The sequence below is a fragment of the Carlito syrichta genome, unplaced genomic scaffold (genome assembly GCF_000164805.1).
Source record: "Carlito syrichta isolate Samal-C Ts95f unplaced genomic scaffold, Tarsius_syrichta-2.0.1 Scaffold130521, whole genome shotgun sequence".
Classification (NCBI taxonomy): Eukaryota; Metazoa; Chordata; class Mammalia; order Primates; family Tarsiidae; genus Carlito; species Carlito syrichta.
Window position 1 is genome coordinate 16071 of NW_007074617.1, and position 8039 is coordinate 24109.

The following is an 8039-nucleotide window of genomic DNA, read 5'->3' on the forward strand; positions in this document are numbered from 1 at the left end:
GGCACCCCAGAGCCAGACACAGTGAAAGCATGCACGGGGATGCTCTCACACGGGTTTGGAAACCACGAAGCCTGGATCCCGACCTGATGACCTGGATGTCTGGGACACCCCATGAGCCCGGGAGCCTGCTTCGGCTATGGGAACAGCCAAATCCTTCACATCACCCAACGATCTCTTAGCAGCTCTGCGGGGACCAGACTAAATTGCTCTCCTTCTCTTTTTCTTTCTTTGAGCCAGGGTCTTACTCTGTCCACTTCCTGTCTCTGCGGATTTACCTGTTATGAACATTTCCTGTAAGTGGAATCACACACTATGTGACTTTTTGTGCCTGGCTTCTCTCACTTGGCGTGACGCTTTCAAGGTCCAGCTGCGTTGCTGCCTGTGTCATTCCTTTTCATGGCTGAATGATACTCCATCGTACAGATAAGCCGCATTTCTTTCTTTTTTTTGAGTGGAGTCTCACTCCATCGCCCAGGCTGGAGTGCAGTGGCACACCCACGGCCACCCTGGCGTTGACCTGCTGTGCTCTGGCGATCCCGCCCTCTCAGCCGTCCAAGTAGCTGGAACTACAGGTGTGCGCCACAAGCCCGGCTGATTTTTTGATTAGTTGTAGAGATGAGAGCTCGCCAAGTTGCCCAGGCGGGTCTCGAACCTGTGGGCTCAGGCAGTCTTCTCACCTCGGCCTCCCGAAGTGCTGGGATGACAGGCGTGAGCCACCGCCCTCGGCCTAAGCCACATTCCTTTACTCATTGACCTGGTGAAGCACACGTGGGTGGTTTCCAGTTTTTGGCCATTGCAAATGATGCTGCTGTGAGTATTCGTGTCCAGTTTTATGTGTGGAGGTGTGCTGCTCTGAATTCTCTTGAAGCATCTAGTGGTTCTGTTACCCGAGGTGGCCAGATGCAGTTCAGGGCATGAACCACAAGCAACAGGCCTCTGCTCTCAGGATGGTGAGTCATGGGGGAGACTGCCCCGGGGGACAGTGAAGGAGAGGCAGTGACCCCAGAAACCAGGACAGAATCACCTCCATTTCCAGACTGTGAACAAGGGCTTGGTCAACCCTTCGGCGTCTACCGCCATGACTCTTAACACTCATGACACATAATATGGGGCCACAAAAGTTTGAGACCTACCAGGGGCTTGATATCCACGCATGAAACTTCCTTGTTGGCTACATCCACAGTTAACGTAGATAAGGTGGGTCGCTTTAGACTGCAAGGCAATGGAAGCCTTTGTTATTAGAGGATAGCACTGCATAAAAATGGCGGAGACATCCAACCATTCACCCGCGCATACATCCACCTACCCATCAATCCAGCCATCCACTCATCCATCCATTCATTCATTCATCTACCAACCACTCATCCATTCACCCATTCTTCCATCCATCCATTCTTCCATCCATCTATTGATTCTTCCACCCATCCATCCATCCATCCGTCCATCCATCCACACATCCATCCATCCACCCATCCATTTATTTACCCATCAATCCATCTATCCATCGTCCGTCCATCCATCCATCCATCCATCCATCCATCCATCCATCCATCCATTCATCATTTCTGAATACCAGCTGAGAACCTCTGCTCACACATGAAGATCCAAACTTCTTCTTGAGTCAGTTTTGTTAATCTATATATAATGACTAATTCAAAAGAACATATGACATCCAATTTTAGTGCCACCAAGATGCAGAATTGTTTTCTCATTATTCTTTCTATCTCATAATTTCTGTTATCCTTCTGGTTCTTCCAGTTAAATGTTTAGATAATTTCTCTTTAGTCATTTTTTTCTTAATGATAAAAGTTCTTGGGGGTATACATTTCCCTCTGAGTATATTTTAGCTGTATTCTATGCATTCTTTGATTTAGGGATTATTTATAAGGGTGTCTCTTAATTGCCAAATAAAAGGGATTTTGTTATGAGTGTTGCTTTCTGTTTTGTTTTGGTTATTCTAGTTCTATGGACTCGAGGTCTGAGAATGTGATCTGAACATCTCTATTGGGAGAATCATTTTTTTATCAGGTTGTACATGAACAATTGAGTGATTTTTTTATAAGTCCGCCATAAACATGAGAAAGATCGGTAGCATACAAAGTTCGATGTACAGAATTAAAACACACTTGTTTGAAATATATACATCTTCTATAGCAGAATTTTCCAACTGTGGCACCATTGATATTTGAGGGCAGATAATTCTTTCTGTGGGGGACTGTCCTGTGCATACTGTCCTGTGCATAATGTACAAGAGGACCCAAAAAACCACGAAATTATATTTTCGAGGGCGAGCCCCTTGTAGTACAGGCTTCCCCCACTAGATAAGTATTCTAGGAACCCACTGGTATCAGTGTACCAGCTAGTGTTGTTGGGAGAGGCTGCATTTGGCTTTAGTGATTTTTTTTTTGATAGTCTTTCAATGCGTTTGTCCATTTCATGATGGATGATTTATGAACGCACCTACCCACTCTGCACTGAGCGTTCAGCAATTTTTGACCAAAACCAGCATGACCCCTGTGTCCACCCTCCCTATTCACCCATCTCGCCCCCAGTGACTTTTTTGTTTGTTTCCCCAGAGGAAAGCAGTACTCAAAGAGAAACATTTTACCAACATGGAAGATGTGAAACAAAAAAGGCAGAAACACTAAAAGGTATCAAAATTGGTGAGTTCAAAAACTGTGTTGAAGAGTGAAAAAAGTATCTTGACAGGTGTATTTCATCAAACGAAGAGTACTCTGAAGGTGACTGAAGTTTAAATATGTAAGAATAAATACGCAATTTCTTTTTGAGTCTCACTGTGTCATCCAGGCTGGCGTGCAGTGACACGCTCACGGCCACCCCAGTGTTGGCCTGCTGGGCTCAGGCGATCCTTCCACCTCATCCTTCCAAGGAGCTGGAACTACAGCTGCACGCTACCACACCCGGCTACTTTTTTTTTTTTTTTCCTGAGTTGGAGTCTCACTCTGTCGCCCAGACTGGAGTGCAGTGGCTGCTCCCGGCCACCGCAGCCTCGACCTGCTGGGCTCCAGCGATCCTTCCGCCTCAGCCTTCCGAGTAGCTGGAACTACAGGCGTGCGCTACCACGCCCGGCTGATTTTTGATTTATTGTAGAGATGAGGTCTCACCAAGTTGCCCAGGCGGGTCTCGAACCCACAGGTTCAGGCAATCCACTCACCTCAGCATACTTTTTTTGATTTATTGTAGAGATGAGGCCTCGCCAAGTTGCCCAGGCTGGTCTTGAATCCATGGGCTCAGGCAATCCTCTCATCTTGGCCTCCCAAAGTGCTTGGATTATAGGCGTGAGCCACTGCGCCCAGCAATGACTCATTTTCATGGACTGAATCTTTTTTTTTTCCTTTCTAATTTTTAGTAGAAGTGGAAGTCTCACTATGTCGGCCAGGCTAGTCTTGAACTCCTGGCCTCCTGCCTCAGTCTCCCAAAATCCTGGGGTTACTGCCATGAGCTGCTGCACCTGACCAAGACTGGATCTTTATTCACTAAATATGCTCTCAGTCTTACTCAGTGTTATCTAATGTACTTGGCTTTGAAATTGTATTCTAGTCTTGCGATAATATAGTTACTCCTGTTTTCATTTGTTGTTTGTTTGATTGTGTCTTTTTGGTATATCTTTAATAATCTATTTCCACTGTTGGGGGTTAACTTTAGATGTGTTTCTTTTATTTTATTTTTATAAATTCAACCTAGAAGTTTTATCTTTTCACTGGAATGTCAGTCTTTTCACCCTTTCCTGATTTTAGTTAGATTAGTCAATAAATTAAAATCTGATGACATTTCCAAGTCCTCCTCAGACTGCAACAGGCAAGCATTAACCTGGGAGTATCCTCACCTAGATTCCTCTCTCTCCTCTCCTCTCCTCTCCTCTCCTCTCCTCTCCTCCTCTCTCTCTCTCTCTCTCTCTCTCTCTCTCTCTCTCTCTCTCTCTCTCTCTCTCTCTTTCTCTCTCTCTCTTGTCAGAATCTCACTCTGTTACCCAGGCGGGAATCCAATAGCACAATCACGGCTCACTGAAGCCTCGACCTCCTGAGCTCAGGCAATCCTCCCACCTCAGCCTCCGAAGTAGCTAGGACTACAACTGTGTGTCACCACACACTTTTTTTCTTTTAAACCGTGAGAAAGTAGGCATAGTGTACCATGTACCATTTTACCCCTTTTTAAGGTGACATGGCATTAAGCACATTCACATGGTTGTGCAACCATCACCACCATCCCCAGAACTTTCTCCTCTTCCCAGAGGGAAACTCTGTTCGATGAAACACTCCCCATTCCCTCCCCAGCTCCCCCGGCACTCACAATGCTAATTTCTGTCTCTGTGGATCTGACGACTCTAGGACCCTAAGGACCTCCTAGGAGTGGGATCTCACAAGATTTGCCCTTTTGCAACTGGCTTATTTCACTGAGCGTGATGTCCTCAAGGTTTATCCATGTTGCAGTCTGTGTTGGAATTTCCTTCCTTTCTGTAGCTGAATCATATACTCCACTGGGTGGACGGATCATGGTGTGTCTATCCAGCCATCCAGCAATGGACATGGGTTGTTTCCACCTTTTGGCTACTGTGAATTACACTGCTGTGAACATGGGTGTACAAGTACTTGTTTTCCATCATTTTGTCTCACTGTCCTGGAATCGGGGGTCTGATCTTGGCTTGGCTTCTCCCTGAGCCTGCTAAGAGAACCCCCCGTAAGAGCCAGGCAATGACATACCTGGAAGTGAAATTGGTGTCAGCCCTGTCCCAAAGCTGCTGCTGCTTCAGATAAATGTCCTGTGGGACCGAAAGAGAAAACCCCAAATCAGGCTGGTCTCGAACTCCAGGAGAGGTGGGGGTCGGAGGAGGGGAGGACCCCAGAAGCTGTCCAGCCACGCTGCGATTGTTCTGGGGGACTTACAACGGGGTGTGACTTTGCTATCCACTTGTGATCTGAGCGACCAAAAGACACCCCTTTGTCAACCAAGATGGGCCCTAGCGTTAAGGAGACCAAGGTTACTCCCAGGGTCGAGGGTGCAGGCTCGGCCAGCATGACAATTTCTTAAATTCCTACAGTTACAAGAAAACCCTCACTCTCGCTAAGAACCCCCCAAACAGGAGCTATCGGGCAGATTATCAGACCACTCCGAACTCTGACTTACAGGCTAAACCACTACAGCTCTGATTGGATTGGGAATGGCCTTACAAACATGCTTTCCTGCCGGGCTCAGTGGCTCAGCCTGTCATCCCGCGCCTTGGCAAGCCGAGGTGAGTGAACTGCCTGAGCCTGCAGGTTCGAGACCCGCCTGGGCAACTTGGCGAGATCTCATCTCTACAATAAATAAAAAAAATTAGCCGGGCGTGGAAGCATGCGCCTGTAGTTCCAGCTCCTCGGAAGGCTGAGGCGGAAGGATCGCCGGAGCCCGGCAGGTTCAGGCTGCGGTGGCCAGGAGCGGCCACTGCACTCCAGTCTGGGTGACAGAGCGAGACTCCAACTCAAAAAAAACAAAAAACAAACATGCTTTCCTGCAGACCTGAATCCAGTTTCAGCCAGTTCACAGAGGCAGTCATGAACTATCCTTGTGTCCTGCAGTTCACCTTTTCACATAAAGAGCCAAGTGCCACCTCACTCTAAAACCCTGCTCCTGGGATGTATGTTACATGTATGTTTACCGGTTGCGAGTGCGCTCAGCTCCCCTTATAAATATGTAGAGCTCTTCTCCAAACCTGCTGAATATGTATGACCCCATTGTATAATCCCTCTGTGAGGCATGAAACCAATCCGGCCCTTTCCTTCCTTCAAGAAAACACATAGGAGCCTTTCTCTTCCCTGTTTGCAAACTGGTATCATCAATAAAGCTCTTCTTTGTTTTTTATTTCTTTTTTCTTTCCAGTGGGAGTCTCACTCTGTCACCCAGGCTGGAGTGCAGTGGCATGCCTGCAGCCACTGCAGCCTCAACCTGCTGGGCTCAGGCAAGCCTTCTACTTGAGAACCACAGGTGTGCGCCACCATGCCTGGCTAATTTTTTAATTTATTGTAGAGACGAGGTCTCATCAAGTTGCCCAGGCTGGTCTCAAACCCCTGGACTCAGGCAATGCTCTCCCCTCCGCCTCCCAAAGTGCTGGGATAACAGGTGTGAGTCACCATGCCCAGTCTCTTTTCTTTTTACTTTGAGTCGGGGGTCTCACTCTGTCACCCAGGCTGGAGTGTAGTGGCACAATCATGGCTCACCACAGTCTCAGGCTCCTGGGCTCAGGCAATCCTCTTGCCTCAGCCTCCCAAGTAGCTGGAACTACAGGCATGTGCCATCACGTCTGGCTAATTTTTTTTATTTTTTGTAGAAATGGGGTCTCACTATATTGCCTCGTCTGGCTTCAACTCCTAGGTTAAAACAGTCCTGGTGGCCTTTGGAATGATACACTCATTTTTTTTCTTTCTTTCTTTCTTTTTTTTTTTTTTTTGAGTTGGAGTATCACTCTGTTGCCCAGGCTGGAGTGCAGTGGCACGCTCACGACCACCGCAGCCTCGACCTGCTGGACTCAGTCTTCCAAGTAATTGGAACTACAGGCATGCACCACCAGGCCCAGCTACTTTTTTTATTTATTGTGGAGATAAGGTCTCGCCATGTTCCCTAGGCTGGTCTCAAACCCATGGGACCTGGCAATCCTCTCGCCTCCTCCTCCCAAAGTGCTGGGATTACAGGTGTGAGCCACTGGGCCTGGCCAACATCTCATTTAGATGTGACATAACAAGCGCTGCTCAAGAGAGTCCGTTGTGGCCGACTCACCCCTGGCCACGCCCCTGTCCTGTGGACACTGCCTAGTGCCTCTGAAGCTCTGGGATCAAGTCTAAACTTGAGGTCTGACAGGTCTGCTTGGCCTGACGGATCCCCCCTATGTGTGGCCAAGCCCCTTCTGGTCCCCTGGTTCCACTCAATCCTGCCTCAGTTTACCCAGCTAACTCAAATCTCTAGCCCTCTGACAGGTTGGGTTAGGCTTCCTGTCACATTGTCCCAGCCTCTTCTGTGTGACACTTTAATCACATCACGTGTGTGGGTGATGGTGGCCTGCTTGTCTCCCCCAGGGTGGAAGGGGCAGGGGCTATGCGCCCTCTCAATTCCTCGCACCTTCCCAGGTAGGTGCAAAAAAAGGAAATGGGAAGGAGGGGCCCCTCAGGGGACACCCTAAGGTGACCGGACCTGGTCAGCCTCAGTCAAGGCCGCGTCGCTCAGGGCTGGGGCACTCACCAGCTTGTACTTGGTGTTTCCATCCAAGGTGCTGCCGTTCTCGTAGAAGGTGGCCTGCAGCCCCAGGGAGTGGGGGTTGCTCACCATGGGCTGGGGGAAGGGAGAAGCACGTGCCAAACCCAGCCAGCATGCGGCACAGGGGACAGACCCCCACAGGTGACCCCTGAACACCTTCAGGTGAAAACCTGAGCTCGCTCTGCAGTGCAGCTGCCGGTACCGTCCCAAGCATCTCCTGAGTTCATTCACCCATGCACCTCCAGACAGCCCAGAGCGCAGAGCTGTGAGCCCAGACCCGTCCCGTGGAGGCAGACAGGACGGAGTCATGGTCAGAGCCTTAGTCCCAGGCCTGGGGCCTGGCTCTGCTTCTCTTGCATTTTGTGATACTCCCCTCATATGCCCACTCAAGTCACCCCCATTTCCAGCTTGATTACAGATGCTCCTTGACTTACGAGGGGGTTACATCCCAATAAACCCATTGGGAGCGGAAACACAACTTAAGTTGAAAAGGCGTTTCATAACCAAACCTACCAAGCACTGTAGCTCAGCCCAGCCTCCTGACCAAGCAATAAAAAGAAAACACAAGCCGGGCTCGGTGGCTCAGCCTGTAATCCCGCGCCTTTGGGAGGCTGAGGTGAATGGATTGCCTGATCCTGCAGGTTCGAGACCCACCTGGGCAGCGCAACCTCATCTCTACAATGAATCAAAAAATCAGCCGGCGTGGTAGCACATGCCTGTAACTCTGGCAACTTGGAAGGCTGAGGCGGAAGGATCGCCGGAGCCCAGCAGGTCGAGGCTGCGGTGGCCGGGAG

The 8039-nt window shown here is 49.3% G+C and overlaps 1 non-coding gene across 1 annotated transcript in view; it reads right to left on the minus strand.

The window, feature by feature from the left end:
- Window positions 1-1133: 1133 nt before the first annotated feature.
- The window catches only part of LOC103250503, an 8554-nt gene continuing 1648 nt past the window's right edge, over window positions 1134-8039 (minus strand). The window contains exons 2-3 of the transcript XR_002481421.1: window positions 4722-4780; window positions 1134-1212 (exon numbers count right to left, since the gene is read on the minus strand). This is a non-coding gene — a transcript (uncharacterized LOC103250503). The remainder of the gene's footprint in view (window positions 1213-4721; window positions 4781-8039) is intronic.